The 21,257-nt window shown below is 36.7% G+C and overlaps 1 long non-coding RNA gene across 2 annotated transcripts in view; it reads left to right on the forward strand.

Annotated features, from left to right (window-relative positions):
• The window catches only part of LOC116419751, a 56,798-nt gene that overhangs the window by 13,712 nt on the left and 21,829 nt on the right, over positions 1-21,257 (forward strand). For both annotated transcript variants that reach the window (XR_004230041.1, XR_004230040.1), the window contains exons 2-3: positions 8,861-9,084; positions 17,524-17,650. This is a non-coding gene — a long non-coding RNA (uncharacterized LOC116419751). The remainder of the gene's footprint in view (positions 1-8,860; positions 9,085-17,523; positions 17,651-21,257) is intronic.

A 21,257-nucleotide genomic window follows, 5' to 3' on the forward strand; every position in this document is an offset into this window, starting at 1 on the left:
AGGGGAGGATGATGAAGATAAATTCTTTATACTTTTTGAAGATAAATATCATAGCACTCAAATGAAGAATAACAATGTAGTAGGAAAGATAGAGAAATGTGAACTTTATCATTTGGATTGGTTGAATGGCTAAATCCAACAAATATTAATTATTGGTTTAATGTCATCATAGAAAATCTCTAGCAGAGTTAGCCAGTCTCATGCTTAATTCTGCTATTTATCATTGCCATTAATGACTTGTATAAAGGTATATATGGCATGCTCATGAAATTTGCAGATGATACCAATCTAGAAGAGGTAGTTAATGCACTGGATGACAGGACCCAAAAAAGACATTATAACATTGGGCCAAATCTAATAAGAAGACATATGATGAAGTCTTAATGAAATATAAAGTCTTATACTTGAGTTCACCAAAAAAAATCAGTTTTGTAAGTATAAAATGGGAAAAGCATGGCTAGAAAATAATAGTTTATCTGAGGTTTTAAGGCTGCAAGCTCAACATGAGTCAGCAAAGTAATATGGCAGTCATTAAAGCTAATGTGATTTTAACTTACATTAAGAAAAGTGTAGTATCCAATAATAAGAAGGTAACAGTCCCATTCTATTGTGACCAGGTCAGCCCAAGTCTGTGTTCAGTTCTGGGAGGTAGATTTTAAGAAGAATACGGATAAGCTAGAAAAAAGCAAAAGCATAGCAACAAGGATGTCACCATCTTTACTCCACATGATCAGTTGGAGGACCACTTAGGCTGAGTAAGATAACACTTAGGGAGGACATAATAACCATCTTCAGGTATTTTAAGGTCTGACACATGAAAGGAGGGTTATAATGGTCTGCTTAGTCCCAAATGACACTCTATAGATAATGGACAGTTATTTTAGTGAGGTTTCTGATTGATTTTTTAAAACCTACCAATTAGAGCTATTCCAAAGTAGAATGGACCTCCCTGATGGATAAGTGGGTAAACCTTCATTAGAGGTCTTCAAGAAAAAAATCTAGATGACGACTTGTCAACCATATTATAGGAAAAGCTATTACTCAAGTACAAGTTGGACAAGATAGATTCTGAAATCCAACTATGAGACATTATGATTCCATGAAAATATTTTCAACTAGATAGAACTGTATATTAAATTCTCTTGCTTGTGGTAACCTATTTCAACTCCTTGATAAGCTATTTAAGTCCTAGGTAGGATAAGCCCACCTTTGATTTGCAATGTGAAAATCCCTATGGGTTCACATGAAAGAGGACCGTGGTATCATTTTCAGTCATTGTCTGGTTCACTGGCCACACTGTTTCTGTGTTCCATGGAGCACTCAGATATTTTAAGAAAATATGGAATGATAGCATTTCCAAATAACAGTCCTTCCCTGTTCGTGAGGGAACAAAACAGGGCTCCTCCTGCATGCCACACTTCCCCACTGATGTTGAAGTTAACAATTCCAGAGCTAAACTCCAAAAGTCAGGGCAGCTTGACTTTTGGTGGTTTCACAATTGGACAGCTTGCAATCTAACTCTCTGTTTCACAGAGGTGGCAGGGCACCATAATGGGAACAGATTGTTCCATCAGTTTAACAAAGGTTGAACAAGTAGCAGCTTTCTCCAAAACTGAGACTGTCTCCAAATGTGCAAACTCTAGTCAGGGGCTTGGGTTATTTATTAACTTGCAAATGGAGGTTATTGTTGCTGCTACTGCTCTCTTTCTATGGGAATCAGCAGAAAAGTTGAATATAAAAGTTGTTCTTTTTCTTTTTTAATCCCTGTCTGAATAATTGAATTTCCTGGTCATGTTCCTGGGTCTTTTTTTTCCCTTCTGGCATCTACATCTACAAGCTGTTAAGTCCTGAACCAGAGATCCATTAGCATCTCAAGAATGGAATGTGTAATGTTGATCCTTCCTTTTCACTGGGCATTATTCCACCAACACTCAAATGTTCAGAAAAGTTTGCTTTTATGTGTTTATAGTCCTGATTTGGTTATTCTCAGTTAAGATGTTTGGTAGGGACCAGTTTTCTAATCCAGCTAATATAAGAATAGAATTCCCTGGATCCTAGAAGTAACACAAAGACATCTTTGCTGGAGAGCCTCAGATAATTCAAGATGGTAGCAACAACTATATTTATATCTCACTTTCTAATTCTGATCTGATTCCACATATTTTATTTCATCTGATCTTGATAACTTTTTAAAGAAAGTAGGAAAAGAGTAAAAGTGCTTTGCCTCTAGTAAAAAGATGAACTAGAGGTCTACTGGATATAGCACAAGTCTTCCTAGATGGTGCATAAAACCAGTCATTTCTTCCTCAATCCTCTGCTACAATATCTGAAATTTCCACCATTAGAATAATTCATATTATGACTTGGGTACCATGTTTCCAAAGTTAAAATGCAATATACTTCCCAAGAATGGTGACACAATAAACCTTTTTCAATCTATTGACATCAATAACATTTTAATATTTCAAACTACTAGAAACCAACTCTGAAGTATTTAATAATTACCCAGTAAGTGTAGAGCACTGAGCTCAAGATTCTAAGCAGAAACAGAGCCAAGAGATAAAGCTAAGTTAAATGAAAGGAGGATGCTTAGGAGAAAGCATGTGGACTAGACTAGAAAATATTTCCATAAGAACAGAATTAGTTGAATGGTGGGACCTAAAAAGAGTCATTAATGGATCTATCTCATCCTTGAGAGAGAGAAAGCTTAAATGGAGTACTCCAGAAAACTGTCCTGTTTTGTTTGTTTTTTTATCAATGACTTGAGTAAAGATACAGATGGTATGTTTATAAAATCTGTGGATGACAAGAAGTTGGGATGTTTTACTAACATGTCAGACAATAGAAACAATATCCAAAAAGATATATACAAGCTAGGACAATGGGCCAAATATAATAAGATGAAATTTAAGAGAGATAAATGTAAAATCCCACATACATTCAAAAAGTCATCCACAGAAACAAAAGATAGAGAAGTATGTTTAGGTAGCAGTATTAGTTTAAAAGACCTAGGGATTTTGTTGGACAGCATTTTAATGTGAGTCAGTAATGTGAAATGATGGTCAAAAAAACTGTGTCCAGAAGAAAAGAAGTAATAGTCCTGAGGTAATCCATTCTGGCGAGATTCTAAAAGAATGGGAAATGTCCCATATAGTACTAGCAATGCATCTGTGCACATGAATACACATACAGACATACATATACACATACTCATCAGAGAATAAATTGAGAGACCTATATACCTGCTTTCCTACAAATCTTTTTGAGAATAATTTCTGTATCAAGAATATATCTGGATCCTGAATTCAACTATGGAAACCACATTTTAGGAAGAGAAACTGTAGCAAATCAAGTAAAACTCAAGATGATAAGAAGGCTGAAAGTAATGTCATGTCATAATTGTTTGGATGAATTGTGGAAATTTAACCTAGATAAAAGACTTAATCTAGAGGATATATATGGTGATTATTTTCATCATTTGAAAGATTATCAGGTATTATTTTTTAGGCTAGATTTACTTTTCTTAGCTCTGCAAGTAAGATTTTGAACACTGGGTAGAAGTTGTGAAAATTCAGATTATGATTAAATAAGGATCGGCTTCCTAAAAACTAAAGTTCTTAAAAAATAGTCGATTTCCTTAAGATAGAGTTGATTTCTTGTTGCATAGGTCTTCAAGCAGAAATCCTTCAAGAAGAAGGAGGTCATTGTTGAAGCACGGATTGATTAGATTACCCAGTGGAGTCCCAAATTTAAATGTCTATGATTCTAAGTTTCAGAGTCCAGATGCTGAAGTTAAATAAAAACCACAGTGAAAAACTATTGAGTAGCCAGGAAACCACATAATGCCACTGAGCATAAGGGTGAGAAGGAAAATAAGAAAAAGGTGAAGTCTCTAATCAGAAATGAAGTGGATACTAAAGAAAACTCTCAGGTACTTTTTAATTGTGAATAGTTAGCCTGTGAAGTGGAACAGATTTGATGATATTTCTATGGCTTTTATTAGCAACTATTAGTACACTTTTGCATGGAATATAGAGAGAACCTGAAACAATGATAAGATTGTTCCCTGGGGCAGGCAGGAAGAAGGTTCTGAGAAAGATCAATTTAGCTCTGAGATCCCAACCTCGGTGGATGCAAAAATTCAAGTCATGTCAAGTCCCTGAGGCTAAATTTTCCCTATAAATCTGCTTAGGGCCCATGCTATGGCTGCTGAATTCCCTTGGATCAGTCTGCCAGGACACTCTGTTTCATGGTAGCTTTCTCCTTACCTCTGCCCACATGCCAGGTGGTATCTTCCCTAAGCCCACTATGTCTCAACTCCACTTCTCTTCCTTACAACTAACTCTTTTAGGGTGCTACTCCTTTTAGGAATTAACCTGCCAGCTAAGGGCATGCCCTAACTTCATGGGATGCTCCCTTTCTACTGGGTAATTGTAAGCTCCACTGAGGAACTTGTCTTTCCTATGCTCTCTCACTCTATTTCATATTTGCCATTTCTGGTGTCTATTTTATCCCTTCATTTTGCCAGTAACCTCTTCTACTAAATAAGCTTACTTTGTCAAAGAGAATGGCCACTGAATTCTTCTTATGCCCGAACCACAACTCTGGTGCTGCTTCTGAAGCGTATCCCTTGGTGCTGCATCACTGGTTACTTCAGCCACATCACTGCCACTTAGTACTATACAATATAAAGAAATGGCAAAGGCACTTAAAGGGAGCTAATAAAAGTGATTGGACTTCACTAAATAAATACAGAAGAAAGACTAAATTTAACAGTGCTAGAATTTGATATTTCAAGATATCTGAAATAACACAAGTTTCTGAAATGGAAACTAACAGAGATTATACTTTAAACACATTGGGGAGAGAGACAGAGAGGGAGGAAAGGAGGAAGGGAAGAAGGAGGAGAAGAAAATGGAGGAGGAGGAGGAAGAAGAAGAAGAGGAGGAGGAGGAGGAGAAAAAGAAGAGGAGGAGCAGGAAGAGGAGGAAGAAAGAAGAGGAGGAGAAGAAAGAGGAGGAGGAGGAAGAGGAAGAAGAGGAGGAAGAGGAAAAGGAAGAGGAGGAAAAGGAGGAGCAGGAGGAGGAGGAAGAGGAGGAGGAGGAGGAGGAGGAAGAGAAGAAGAAGAAGAAGAAGAAGAAGAAGAAGAAGAAGAAGAAGAAGAAGAAGAAGAAGAAGAAGAAGAAGAAGAGGAGGAGAAAGTAAGAAAGAAAGAGAAGTAGGAAAGAGAATGAAAGAAAGAGAGGAGAGAAGAAAGAAAGGAAGAAAGGGAGAGAGGGAGGAAGGGAGGGAGAAAGGAAGGAAGGAAGGAAGGAAGGAAGGAAGGAAGGAAGGAAGGAAGGAAGGAAGGAAGAGAGGGAGGGAGGGAGGGCAAGGAAAGAAGGAAGGAAGGGAGGAAGAGAAAAAAGAAATAATCTGAGGGCCTCTTTGCCTATTTTTCTATAATATGCTTTGGATCATTGAGTCATTGAGAAGAACCAAGTTTTTCATAGTTGATCATTGCACATTCTTGCTGTTTTTGTGTACAGTGTATTCCTGATTCTGTTTGTTTCACTCAGAATCAGTTCATGTAAATCTTTCCAGAACCTTTCTATAATCAGCTTGTTCATCATTTCTTATAGAACACTAATATTCCATTACCTTCATATATCACAACTTGTTCAGCCATTCCCCAACTGATGTTCATTTTCCAATTCTTGGTTACCAATAAAAAGAGCTGTTACAAACATTCTTGCACACATGAATCCTTTCCCCTCTTTTAAGATTTGCTTACTATACAGACCCCATAATGACACTGCTAGGTCAAAGGGTATGCACAGTTTTATAGCCCTTTGGAAAGATTTCCAAATTGTTCTCCAAAATGGTTGAATCCCTTGTTGAGCCTTAAGCAAGTATCTACTCCTCACTGTGGGCCTCAGTTTTTTAACCAAAAAAAAAAGTTACATTCAAGAGTACCATAAGGGAAAAGAGTTGAATTTTTTAGACTTTGGGATTATAGCACTAGACAATTAAAGAAAATCATATAACTTTTCCAGACCTACTCTCACCTTGCTTTTAATTTGAGAATCCTAAAATTTTAAGATTCTTTTTTAAATTAAATTTGATTTTATTCACAATATTTTCCTTCTTTCTTTCCCTCTTCCCATATTCCCACCTCACTAAGAAATTAAGAAAACCAAAACCCTTGTTACAAACATAGATAGATAGATAGGTAGGTAGATAGAAGGACAGATAGATAGATAGATAGATAGATAGTTAAGCAAAACAAATTACTCATGAGCCTTATCTTTAAAAAATTATCTCAATCTATGAAACATTTACATTCTAAACCAATATTTATTCCCTTACATTAGAGCCTCTATATACTTTCTAGCAGTTTTTATTTGCTATCAAGATTTAACTGAAAGAAATATTAATGTAGGAATAGTATCATTGTGTAAGGTTAAAAATCCTTTCCTGTAGCTTCCTAATATCTGACTTCTGGAAATAGCATTCACAACTAACAAGACCACTAAATCCTAATCTGATCCAGTTTTTGATCAGCAAATCCTAACTTTCTACTAAGGATGTCACCATTCATCAATACGTGCTAAGAAGATGTGTTACAACTAGAAGGAACTTTGCAGGTCATTTAGTTTGAACACCTTCATAGTTTGAACATTGTTAGTTAGTTTGAACACAGATGAAGACAGACAATTTGCCCAAGATAAAAGAAGTATTAAGTGATGAAGATGGCATTTTAACTTGCACCCTCTCCCTCCAAATCTAGGATTCTTTCTCTTGTATTATGCTGACTCTCAGCACCCATCCCTTCTTTCTCAGCTGTCACCCACATATATGAAAAAATGCAACATGAAAATGATTCTTTAAGAGGCTGAAGGGACCTTGATTTGGGGTTCCTTTTTTTTGCAAAGCAAAGAAATACTGGTCTCTACATCTTCTGCTACAGTTTTGTCAAATGGTTCCCAAAGCACTTAGCATCTAAATACTAGGATGTTGCCTGCAAGTGTTCTTCAAAGTCATTAGACTTTTTATGTTCTTATCTAGAAATAGAAGTTGTATTGAATGCAAAGGAATCTCTGTTCCCACAGAAGTATCAGTTGCAAAAGACACAACAAGAATGTTCTTTAAATTAAAAAGGCAGCATAGAAACAAGAAGCCCATCACAAGGTTAGACACTGAGAATAATAATACCATTGACTTTATGATTTATAAAATATTTTCATTTACTTTACCTTACTGGACCCAAACAACTAGATTTACAACAAAAGGCCTTATTTTGACATCCCACTTCTACCAGAATTCTACCTGTGAGATCTTGAGCCAATCAGTTAATTTCTTTAGGCCTCAGTTTCCTCCTCTTCAAAAGAAAAATGTTGGCCTGAATGATCCTTAATGTTCTTTATTACTACTAGAAGCATTTGCTTCTGAAAACTCCTGGGAGAGAAATGTTGATTTGGAACTTCAGAAGGATTACTGAAATCTCAGTAGGAGTCCTGTAAAGCTTGAGTGGTTTCTGTTAACTTTCCTCTAGGTTGCAATCATTTGAAGAACTACTAGTCAAATTTTATCTGCTTAACTCCAAGTTCAAGATTCTTTCCAATAAATTGTACTGACTTAAAAGCTGTCTGTGAACTTACAAATGTAAGAGGTGAATTCTTCAATATGTTAGGTTCTCTAGACTATAAACTCTTCAGGGAAGAAGAAAAAGGAAAAGGTGGAGGAGGAAGAGGAGAAAGAAAAAGGGGAGGAGGAGGAAGAAGAAGAGAAGGAGAAGGAGGAGGAGGAGAAGGAAGAGGAGGAGAACAAAGGAGGAGGAAGAGGAGGAGGAGGAGGAGGAGGAGAAAAAAGGAGGAGGAGGAGGAGGAGGAGAAGGAGGAGGAGGAAGAAGAGAGCTATCATTCATACAGTATTTTAAAATTTGCAAAGAGCCTTATATACACGATTTTATATTTACCTAACAACAGTCCTATAAGGTAGGTGCCACAGATAATTTATTTATCAAGACAAAAGGCTCATAAAGGTGAAATAGCTTGTCCATAGTAAGACTCAGGAGTAGCATTCAAACCACAAGTTAGATACTTAGTAATATTCTGATTAAGAATTTAAGAAAGACAAACCTGTTCTGGAAAAGGTATTGAAATGAAAATAGGTAGGGTTTTAAATGGTAACTACATTTAAATATTAGAAGTTACAGACTGAAAAGGGAATATAAATACAATTTATAAATGCTTGAATGTTAGACCAAGAAAATATAGGCTTACTTACATGTTGGCTTTTAATAAATATTTATTGACTTACTGGACGATTCTCCAAGTACTATAATTTTGGAGTTAAGGTTGCATTGGGAAAGGATTAAGATGCATCTTTGGAATGAATGAATTTAAATCCTGACCCACTCTGCCACTTGCCATTCCTATGACATGGGATCCTATCTCTGAATACAACAAGTTTATACTATGTTTTAAGGTCCATTGCAGCTCTCAATCTATGGTTCAATAAATAGAGAGGCAGAACTTTAAGCTTAACAAGGGTACTTCAGAAAGAAATAAAAGTAGAACGTAGCAGACTGCATTTCTCTAATGCTTTAAAGTTTATACCATATTGTGCACAACAGGAAGAAAATGATAAAGTCAAGAAGTGTTTAGAGAAATTCATAGATGATAAAAAAAGATCAGCAATGTTTAAGGTACACACACACATCTAGCTTTTGGAAGCTGACATCATGCCCTTTCTGCAAACATCCTTTGTTGCCTCCTTCAAAGAGAGAAAACTTAGTTCCATGGGCCATTGGTTGACCCAATGTGATTCCCCTTACATTTTTTATGCCCAGATTAACAACAGGAATTCTTTCTTTCAGATGATTGCAACCTAGAAGAAAGTTAACAGAAACCACTCAAGCTTTACAGGACTCCTACTGAGATTTCAGTAATCCTTCTGAAGTACCAAATCATCATTTCGATCCCAGGAGTTTTCAGAAGCAAATGGCTCCAGTAGAAAGAACAGATGCTCTGTGGAGGATGAAAAAGGCTAAACCACTTAGTGAGAAGACTTCTGTCTTCCACTAAGATACTTCATTTTTAAGTAAGCAGTAGAGGACATCCTGAGAGTTGTTTCTATATCCAGTAAATGTTAACACTTAGGAATATGAAGGTTTAGAGAGAACAGTGACAATAATAAAAGCATATTCCATGATCCTAAGATAAAGCAAGTTATGGGAGAGTTTGGATGAGAGAAGGGGAAGAAGACAAAGAGCCTCAAAAGTCCTCTTTGCAATCTTCCAAGGTCTTTATATATTTGAAGGGTTGAATTTCAGGGCAATCTACCTGAGGGCAAAACAAACTCAAATTGCCAAGTTTGTTCTAAATAATATTTATAAGTGAAATCTTCAAGGGCTTTAAAGTTTGCAAATTGCTTTACCTATATCATTTTACTTTTGCCTGGCAACAACCCTGAAAGGTAACAATCATAGGTTTTATCCCCATTTTACAGAAGAGAAAAACTGAGGCTGAAAGAAATTAAATAATTTGTCTAATAGTCACATAGGAGCAAATTGGGGAGAGGTTGGTAGGAATTGAACCTAAGTTTTTCCCCAATCCAAATCCACCATTCAATTGAATAAGGACTTTTCACAACTAATTTTGAATACCAATCAATTACCAAATATTTATGAAATATTTAACCACTGCTAATTAGTGTGTCCAATGAAGTTCTAAGATAAGAAAATAAGAGTTCTACCTTTTCAGAGAAGGAAAAGATCATTGTAATCTAAGTTACAAACAATAGCTATTATTCTCATAGCTTGTCTCCTATTATCCTCACAACAACCATATAAGGTAAAGTATTATTATCCTCATTTTTACAAGAAAGAAATATGTCCAGGAAAGTGAAGATATTGCCCTCAATCATATAGCTTTGGAATGATGGAGCTGTTATTGGAACCAAGAACTTCTAAATTCAAAGTCAAAATATACACTTTTTATGATACCACAGTTACCTTCAAGTGAAAAAAAACCAACTAAAAGATACCAGAATGCTACCTTTCTGTTCATGTTTTGGATCTTATCCAAATTATTAGGAAGATTTTATATATATATATATTACTTATAGCCAAATGTCCATTATTTTTTTTAAAGACACAGTTTGGGGATGTGTTTATTTAACTAGCAGAGGAGGCATGTGAACTGACCTTAAAAGGTGGATACCTTGTGGATTGGAGCAAAGGAAGAGAGAAGTATAAAAGTTTCAGGCAACACAAGGGTGGAGAGATGAATAACCAAGGTATATCCAGAAAGCTTGATATATCTGGACTGACTAGCATAGCTTCACTTAGGGGAGTAAGAGAGAGAAGAACAGGAAGTTAGGTTTAAGACTAATGGTCAAGAGCCTTGAATGCTAGACTAAACAAAGTGGTTTCTACATATTATCATAAATGCACACACATGGAATAAAAAAGCTTTCAAAATATGGAAATCTAAGAGAGAAGATCCAGTCAAAAGGGAATATTATTGGTTTTCCTTCATGAAAGGATCCCATTTGGGAATCCTCTTGGCAAAATACTGGAATGGTCTGCCATTTCCTTCTCTAGTTCATTTTATAAATGAGGAAACTGAGGTACACAGAGTTAAGTGACTTGCCCAGAGGCACGCAGCTAGTAAGTATCTGAGGCTGGATTTGAACTCAGGAAGATGAGAATTCCCAATTGCAGGACTAGCACTACGGTGCCACGTAGCTGCCCTCATGTGGAACAGGAGAATTCATTTTTCATTCCTATTATCCTATTTACTACTGGAATTATACCAATAATTCTTGCAATGAACCTACCAAGAATCAGCTTACAACCTAAGACTAAAATCAGTTATATCACTCAGCCATGTAATAACCTCTAGAAAAATTAACTACAAAAGACAAAAACAGGAGAATAACTTGCAGTAGAGAATAAAAGAAAAAACACTAGATTTAATGTCAGAGATCATGTTCAAAGCCCATCTCTATTACTAATTCCCTGCATGATCTTAAATGTCCCTCTTGGTCTCAGTTTCCTCATTTGCACTGATGAACTCCGAGGGCCCCTGCAGATCTAAATCCCTGACTCTACAAATGCTTCTGTAGCTCATCATTGATATGAACCATCTTTTAGATAGTCAAAATTATGTGTCATGATGAAGAAATAAGATATGTGGTTTTTCAAACAGGTCTATAAAAGGGTACTAACCCACAAAGAATTATTCAACCCAACTAAAAGATACCAGGCCAGAATGCTACTGTGCTGTTCCTGTTTTGGGGGGTAGTCTAGGATCTTATCCAAATCATTAGTAAGATGATATTTATTATTTATAGCCAAATTGCCATTTTTTAAAAAAAGATTGCCCAGTTTGGGGATGCATTTATTTAACTAGCAGACCAGGAAAGTTCTTCTTTCAATAACTAGACAACCACTGATTCCATCCAGATTCTGAACCTCCAGGTTTTGGCCTTTCCTTTAGTTGTAATAAGCAAAGAGGGGGAGAAAGTTGGGGGGGGGGGGGAATTTGTAATAAGCAAAGAGGGGGAGAAAGTGGGGGGGGGGGGGAGAGAATGCTTTTATCTGGAGTAGCAGACCCCTTTAAAAGAAAATGAATTAAATAAGCATGGAGAGATGGGGAAAATTGGAAAATTCTGCAAAGCCGTATAATTTGCCATGCCTCGTCTCATAAATGAACATCAAAAAAAAGTCACCTCTTTCAACATCGCCTACAGAATATAAATGACAGAAAAATGAACAACAAGTAGCACATTTTCTTAAATAAGAAAGTACTTTTCTAGCTGCCCTTCTGGTTCGGCAAAACCATTCTTGTACTACACAGAAAGCAAGATGGGGGTTGGGGGAGATACACAGCATGGAGAAAATCAAAGGAAAATGAGAATACAAATATAAAATGGGCTATGTGGAAAACAGGTGCTGAAAATCATTTGCATGGGGGAAGGGATCTGCTTTATTTACTCATTTTGTTGCTGTGGCATATGTTTTCTTAATCTTGATATTAATTGTCCTTGTTATTTTGTTTGGATCTCTTTAATGTATTTTTATTGAAAGATAAGCAATCACCACTTCTACATAATGTATGCCAAATAAGTCTCCATTCTTTTTTAATATTTTAGTTTATTGCTTTAATAAAAAATAGATTTTCATGATTCATTTGAGAGCAGCTTATTTGGTTCACTGAATACTTGTGCATGTGGTTATACAACAAACAGATAAATACTGGACATGTGCTTTTTTATATTTTGGCTTTGCAGATAAAATACTTTCTTTAATAGCTTAAAAAACTTATGTGCATATTATTTTGGATTTTCTTTTTTTTCTCTTTGCTATGTTTTGAATGATATTTGTCTGTTAGTTCCCTTAGGGTAGGAACTCTTTTTTGGCACTTTTTAAAATATCTCCCGAGCTTAGCAAAGTGTCTGGCACTTAGTAGAGATTTAATAATTGTTTGTTGAGTTGACTTGGCTTGACTTAACTTCATGTGGCACTGTTCTGCTTGTATCAAACCCTGGAACATTGCAGAGCCTCTTAAGTGAGGGCCATAATAGTACAAAGAGTTCAACCTAAATATCCACATAAGAGGAGCTGAATGGATGGAAAATGCCTATGGTTGACACTATGATATGCATGGGTAGAGATGTCATCTGTTGATCTATCATCACATATACTTTAGGCATATATTATAGATGGAAAATGAACTATTTAGACAAAAAATATTGAGCAGGAAGAGGTCAAGAGTAGACGAGTTTGCATTCAGGGAACTTCTACACTGATTTTATGACCCAGAGTTTCCCCCTGAAATGAAGTTTCATCTTTTTTAAGAGCAATATTAGAGAATGTGGAATAGATAAAAGAGTCAGTTTAAGGGCACAGAAAATGAATTCTGTTTTGTATATGTTGAGTTTCTAATTCCATGTATTTCATGTATATTAAACATGTATTTCATATATATATGTGTGTGTATGTATATGTACATATGGATTATGAATATGAGAATTATCTGCCTAAAGATGATAATTGAATATATTAGAACTTATGAGATCACCCAGAAAGAGAATATACAGAAATACGAGGAAAGATCCCAGGACAGAGCTCTGAGATGTACCCACCCATAGGGAGTACACCATGGATAATGATCCCAGAACTTAGTTAGCATACTGCCTGGCACATATTAGGTGTTAATAATGCTTATTTATCAATTGCTTATTGATCCATCAAAGCAGACTGTTAGGGATTAATAGGAAGATGATCAGGTCAGAGCAATGTTATGAACACCCAAGAAGGAAAGAAAAAATCCAGAAGATAAAGGTGGTCAAGGATGTTAAGCTCTTCAGAGAGGTCAAAAGGGTTGAGAATTGAGAAGAAGCTATTGAATTTAGCAATAATGAGATCACTGGTAACCTTGAAAAGGGCAATTTCAATTGAATGAAACAGTTCTCATTTCAAGTTAGAATGTAAAAGATTGGTAAGTGAATGAATGGAAAGGGGGGAAAATGGAGGCAATTAGCATAAACAGCTTTTTTAGGAGTTTGGCTCTGGAAGGGAGGAGAGAAGTAGGACAAAGCATGGTAGGATGAAGTGAAGACTTCCCAAGGAAGGGGTTGATGTGGGCATGTTTGAGATCAATAGGGAAGACGTCAATAGTTTAAAGACTGAAAATTAGCGAGAGAGAGTTTTTGGAGGGGTAGATAAGTCACTTCTCCAGGAATCAAGTTTCTTCATATTTAGGGGGTGGACTGGATGATCTCTAAGGTCCCTTGTGCTCAAATTGTTATCCTATACAGATGATTGCCCACTTTGGCAAATGTGCCTATTTCCTCTAATTCTAACTCCAAGAACTCCTAGCTCCATCCTCCCCACCCCTCTAATGTATGGAGGGCTATAATAATGACTTCAAAGCCCCAAGGAAACATTTCTGCCTGGTGGGAGCCCAGGAACACCCAAATGGTTGATGGTGCTGCTGCATTCAATTGCCTCGAGGTTCCCTAGGAGTGTGGAACAAAGCCCTTTCTGCTCAGCTGGCTGGCAGCTGGAGGTAGGAGTGTGTGCATGGAGCAGCTCGCAAAGGCAGGCAATTATTTCCAGCAGCCAGTTCAACTCTCTTCTCTCTATCATCTGCCTTGACAGACCTGCTGAAAGAGACACTGAAAGTCCTTGTGTCTCTTTAAATCAGCCATATCACCATTTCTTAGCCCCTAAATAAGAGGCTAAGTTGGGAATTGGAACAAGACCAAAAAAGTTCTCACCTAAGAAACAAAAGGCATAACTTTGTGAGGGAGGAAGGGGAAAAATTATACAGCATCTACTATGTGCCAGGAATTGTTTTAAGTACTTTTATTTTATTTTATTTTTTTACAAATTGTCTTATTTAGTCCTACAACAATCTACTAAGATGTAGATACTATTGTGATCTCCATTTTACAGTTGAAGAGACTGAATCAGAGAAGTTAAATGACTTGCCATGGTCATACAACTGAGACTAGATATACAGAGAGGCTAGATTTGAACTCAGGTTTGCCCAAGTCCAGATCTACCACTCTCTTCTATCCTACCAGCTGCCTCTATGAGAGCAACTGTATGAACTTGGTCTCTTTTTCCCTGGCAGTCTCCAAAATGGAAGCCCCTCCTTGTACAGATTGCATCTTTGGGTTTTGATTTCCAATGTATCAATCAGAATAATATCATTTATTTAGCATTTTCAAGTTTTGAATGAACTGTCCTCACTCAGCCCCATGTTGTAGGGAGGAGAATCACTGTCTTCTTACAGGAGGGGAAATTAAGATTCAGGGAGTTGAGTGGACTTATCTATAATCACACAGTCAAATATTGGACCAAAGATGAAAACCCAGGTATTTTCATTTCATTTCCAAAGCTTTTTTTAATACTCATTCAAGTAGTAAAGTAATCCTTCAAGGGAGCATCTCCCCAAACCCCATTAAATGCATCATAAAACATCAGGGCTGAAAGTGTGGAGATCATGTAGTTCAGAGGTGTCAAACACATGATCCACCAACATGCTGTCCACAACACTCCCAAGTGCATTAAGATATCATTGGCAAATAATTAACAAAATAAAAAAATACAATAGAACAAAGCTAACACTGCTGTGCAGTCAATTCAGTTTCATCTAACTCTTCATGATCCCATTTGGGGTTTTTTTTGGCAGAAACACAGGAGTGGTTTGCCAGTTCTTTCTCCAGGAGATTTTACAGATGAGGAAACTGAGGCAAGCAGGGTTAAGTGACTTACCCAGGCTCACACAGCTAATAATGTCTGAACTCGGAATGAGTTTTTGTGATTCCAGGCTCAGTTGCTCTTCGCACTATGGCACTATCTATCTGCCCTTAGATAAAGTTAATAGGTGGGTTTCTAAGTTAACATGTGAAGATCCCTTTGTATGTTGTAGTGTCTTTCTCTGTTTGAGCCTGATACCATCAATCTAGAACAATATTCTCATTCTATAGAAGCAGGGAATAAGGCCTAAAAATACTAAGTGATTTGTCCAAATTCAGGCAACTCAGACTTGGCAGAATGGATCCTAGAACTCAGGTCTTTGGACCTCAAGCCCAGCATTCTTTCCCTCACTTTCTCGGTAACTTATTCTTTTGTCATTTTTTGCTGCATGTTCTCAATAGTTTCCCAGCCAGGAAATTTTAGAATTGTTAGTACTAATCATCTGATATCTGAATTGTTTAACTCTGGTGCCAGATAATTCAGCAGCAGCATCTTTCCAGTCCCAGGTAACTCTGGTGCCAGATAATGAAGCAGCAGCATCTTTCCATTCCCAGGGAAAGAGTTGCCTCCACTAACGCAGGATGGAGGCAATGAAGAATATTGGACTTGTAATGAGATGCCCAGGTTCAAATCCCAACGCAGCCACTTACTAACTTGCATATCCTTGGAAAAATTATTTTATCTCCCGAGGTTTCAGTTTTCCATCAGTGAAAAGAAAGGTTGTTGCCCTAACAGGAAAAGCAGTAAGCCTTCCTCTGGGGACCAAGCCTTCCAATTCCAGTGGGAGTTGGGGAAAAGGAGACCAGTGTATACTACATACCTGTGTATATATGTGTATGTGTACATATGTTTACATAAGCATAAATATGTATATGTACCCAGAGAGCCATGTGTGTAGATAGATATGTGCATATCTATATATATCTACATATATATCTATGTATCTCTATATCTCTGTATATATGTCTATATATATTGTGTATGTATATATATATATACATAGATAGATATAGAAATATATATGTATACATAGGGGTATGGTCTATGTTTTGTCGTTAAAAGTGTGTGTTCACATGGATCTTCTTACAGATTAGTTATAGAAAAACATGGGTAAATAACTCTAGAATCTTCTCCACCAACTCTTCTCCAAAAATTTTAATTTCTGCCAAGAGTAGAAGCAGAAGATTGAAGTCAGAGATTAGTTACTCTTTTCCCAGAGACAGAATAGTAGGCTAGAATTATGTCTATCTGCTTCTCTTAATATTGCTAATTTAGGTGAGAAATTTTTAGGTTCAACCTGAGCTCTTTAAAAGAGTTGGAGAAGCGCAAACTTGAATCTCTTCCCACTAAATGCCAATTCTACAATGAATACATGTATTAAATAGCAAATAAACCCATTTCTCTAAGCCAACAGCAAACAGAAGTCAGGGAAGGTATACAAATTTTAAAATACTAGATAGTATAGAAAGTGAATGAGCCGCTCCACTGAGAGAAAAAAATTAGCTCAACTAAGAGTCTAAAATCTTGCTCAAAGGGGAAATTCCCTAAAATTTCTAGTGTACTAAGCTGAGGATAGTAACAAGATGGAGGCGCTGACTCCTCTACATGTAGAATTCTTCCTAGATTCTTTTTCTTCCCTTTAAAAGCCTGAAGGGTCTCTGGAACCATGTCTTCATTCTCAAAATTAGAAGTCAGAAGACCAGAAATTCTTTTCTCCTAAGCTCCTGCTAGTTGTAGAAGTCATGCAGACATGGAACATTAAGGGATTAATCTCAAGCAATAAAGAGACTAATATAAGTGAGCTTTGAGGCATAAGTATACACAAGCACATTTGCACATGTGCACACACACACTTTTGCTTACGATGTTCCCAGACACTGCAGAGGTTAGTCTACATTCCTTTTCACTCCCTCAACAGTATGAATAACCAAGACTTAAAAACTGTAGATCTTAAAGCAAAAGTAGAAAGAGACTGCATTCTCAAATTTAAAGACTAAACTGACCCTGAATGGCCCTACCCAAGATATTTTGTGTATTTGATCAGCCTGAGGCTCTACAAGCCTCTTGGGGAACTCAAATTAGTACAAACCAAGAGCCCTATAGGCACACATACCCCACATGATAGGAATCCATGGTTATGAACACTTTGGGGTACGGCTGAATAAAAAAGAAACCAAAACCAGCAACAATTATCCCCAATGAAGGATTAGACTAAATGACTTTTCCTTCAACAAATCTGTATTTATTGGTCTTCTATTCCACAGGAATTGCACATGAAAAGGGCATCCAAGTATATCATCATAGAGCTATTTGACCCAAAAGGGAAATAAGGAAATCAAGAGACAGACCCAGATACTGCACTGCTTTCCATGAAATGTCAAGAGATCTAGGGTAAGAAGCCCAGTACCCTTCATGTACTCCTCCTAGAAGTTTTAGAGAAAAATATTGGTAAAAATTTACACACAATAATAAGGCATAAATCTGCTATAGGTTGCACTGGAAAAGTTGGGTTCAAATCCCACCTTTGATGTTTACTACCTGAGTTACCATGGGCAAATCACTAACAGTTTATTCAACTGTGAAATAAGGGATCCCTTCCAACTTGAGACCTATGATATTATGATCTTCTAATTCGATAGACATTTGTCAAGTGTCTAAGATGTGTAAGACATGGGAGGCAACTAAGTACACAGTAGATAGTGCTGGGTCTGGAGTCAGGAAGACCTGAGTTCAAATTTGGATTCAGACATTTTCTAGCTGCAAGGCTAGAATTTATGTTTGCCTTAATCCACTGGAGAAAGAAATAGCAAACTAGTATTCAGTATCTTTGCCAAGAAAACCCCATAGAAAGCATAGCTCATGGGGTGATGAAGAATCTGTCACAACTGAATAATTAAACCAAAAATAATAATAGTGATAACAAAGAAATAAACCAAATAGATGATAAGTCATCACCATTTAGCCAGATATCTAAGCCGCAGGGAAACTACCTATAATAAAGTTCATCCTTTTCTCACAGACCAATCCCATAGAAGTCTATAATAATGGAATTAACATTTATCACCCATCAAGTGATACCCCTCATTTCACATTATAAATCAGCTTTCTCCAGAGAAAACATGGATAGACAATCATCTAATCCAATTCAAGTTTAAAGAATTTAAAATTTAAATTTAAGAAAAAATTTTTTTAAATCTTTTTAAATTTGGGTTACTTACACAACTAGGAAAAGAGTAAGGAACATCAATTAAATATCAACACCTCAAATCAACTCTTAGACTCTTTGAATGCAGTGTTCACACACCCCGAAGCACTTCCTATACCCTTGTCATCTGCTTATCTCTGCTTCTCTATTGAAAGAAGATTGTATTTTCAAAACAATCCACTGGAATATGAATAATTCAATTTGCATGTGGAAGAGCCATTTAAAAAAGAAATAGTGGCAATGCCTATGTACAAGCTCTGAGATGTTTCCTCAGATATGGAAATTCTGAGATCCCTGTTTTTAAAATGTTAATTTAGTAACTTAAAAGGCAAATCCTTTAACTGCATACAATGCACATCAATTTACACACATTACAGCCTTTGAGTGAGTGGTGTATTTACAAAGAAGCCTTGTTCATGACTTGGAGTACAAAATGAGAACTTACAAGGACACAGTATATTGCTCTGATGAGATTAGAAACACAATATCAGAGGGAAATCCATAAAAATCTAATCCTATGCCACAATGGATGAGTGAAATGAAATGTGAACTAATGCATTTGAAAGAAAGATTTTTAAAATTCTAATTAATTTCAAACTTTTACACTTGGAGTGAACCTAATTCCCTGAGGAATTTAATTTTCAAACTTTTCTACTCCAGCCTTCATGATACATGGCAAGGCAAGGCCAAGAGGCTCATAGCTCTGCCTTGAATCCAATACAGATGTGTAGTAGCAAGTCTCATTCAAGTTAGGAAAAAATAGAAAGAAGGGGAGGGGGACACCAGATGATTAAGAGGCTTATTCACTGGAAGCTGCCAATAACAAATTACTCTCTGGAGTTTAGTTCTCAAAAAGCCTTAGAGAAACCAGTGCAAAAAATTCTCGAAAATTGGAGCACAACACATAGTTCCCAATGAGAATTGTGTCATTTATGGCTTATATTTAAAAAAAGAAGAAGAAAGAAAGAAAAGAAAAGAAATGGGATGGATTTGTCACTCATGCAGAAAAAGCCTTACTACACAATGCCTCACTGGGATTACCAAGATCACCATCCACTTCCAACACCCATGTGCATTAGAGAGAGAGAAGGAAAGGTTTTCTGAAAAGCAGATATGAATAGGAACACATTTACTGAGTTGAATAGCCAGTACCTTCCCTGTGTAGGAGACTGATTTAATCCTTGGGGAGAAAAATTTCCACCAAAAAATAGCTAATTTAGATTCTATTAGGCTCTTTAATATCACTCAATTAGCAAGCATTTATTAAGCACTAACTACATGTTAGGCACTCAATAATACAAAGACCAAAAGAAAAATCCCTATACTCAAGGAGTTTACATTTTATCAGAGGAAAGCATTATATTACATGCAAATAAATAAATAGAGTATGCATACAAGGTAATTTCAAGGTGAAATGAAATGCTCTCAGCATCAGGAAAAGCTTCATCAAACTGAGGTCTAAAGGGAGTACACTACAGGGTGGCAGGGCTTCTAAAAGAATAGAAGGACACTCGGGACAGTGCTCAGCAGACCAGAGGTTACATTTTCAAATTTTAGTAAAGGTTCTACATCATTTTTTCAATTGTGTGAATACCTTATAGATAGAACAAAATAAAAGAGACATATCACCAGAAGTATCCAAATTGTGAAGTTTTCCTGCCCAGACTGACCTGGGTCAGAAAGCAGCAGGGTAGAAGAAAAGATAGATTTTACATAGGTCATGGAGATCCATTTGGGATTTTTTTTTTTGCAAGGCAATTAGGGTTAAATAAGTTAGCCAGGATCACACAGAAAGTAAGTGTCAAGTGTCTGAAGCTGGATTTAAACTCAGGTCCTCCTAACTTCAAAGCTGGTACTCTACTACATCATCTAGTTGTCCCATTTGGGAATTTTTTTAAAGTTTGGGAAAGGGAAGTATAGCAGAAATATTATTCATTTATCATGTAAGGATAAATTGGAAAAGGGGAAGGAACATACTGGAGAAAAAAAGATTTTTACTTTTCTGCCACAGTTTCCCTTTATTGTTTTGCCCCAGTTTCCCTAAATTGTCCTGCCTCAGTTTCCCTAAATTGTCCTGCTTAGTTTCCCTAAATTTTTCTGCCTCAGTATTTTGAATTGTTCTTCCTCAACCCCCCTAGTTACAACCTCCCTTCCTGTTCATTAGGACTGAGATAATTAGGGCTGTGGAGATCTGCCCACTCTGGCATTCCAAAAGAGTCATAAACTGTAAATGTATAAACCCAGATAAAAGGGAGTTCAGACATCCTGGCTCCTAAATCCTCCTAAGTTATCAAGAACTTATGGTCCTAATCCCCTACCCTGTCAGAATCAGAATTGATGGTCCATTTCTGGAAATTCCCATATTTACATGTTCAGACTCCACCTCTTTCTTCCCCTGATCACTTAGAGCCATATATAATTCATTGGAGTCTCACATTTGATGCTGATGCTGATGTTGAATGTTTTAAGACAGCAGCACTAGGACCAAAATGGATCCTTTGGTCCCAGAAAATCTCTCCCTCTCAGAAATCCAAACAAAATATTAAAAACTCTCTAATCTCTAGAGCGCCAGCCCTGGATTCAGAAGGACCTGAGTTCAAATCTGGTCTCAGACACTTAACACTTCCTAGCTGTGTGACCCTGGGCAAGTCACTTAACCCCAATTACCTCAGCAGGAAAAAAAAAAAAGGAAAAAAACTCTCTAATCTCTATCTTACCTAGTTTCTCTGGCATTACATTACAATCATACAGATCAGCAGTTCTTAAGATCTTCATGACCTTTTCAGAGGATCC

This window comes from Sarcophilus harrisii, chromosome 6 (assembly GCF_902635505.1).
Source record: "Sarcophilus harrisii chromosome 6, mSarHar1.11, whole genome shotgun sequence".
NCBI lineage: Eukaryota > Metazoa > Chordata > Mammalia > Dasyuromorphia > Dasyuridae > Sarcophilus > Sarcophilus harrisii.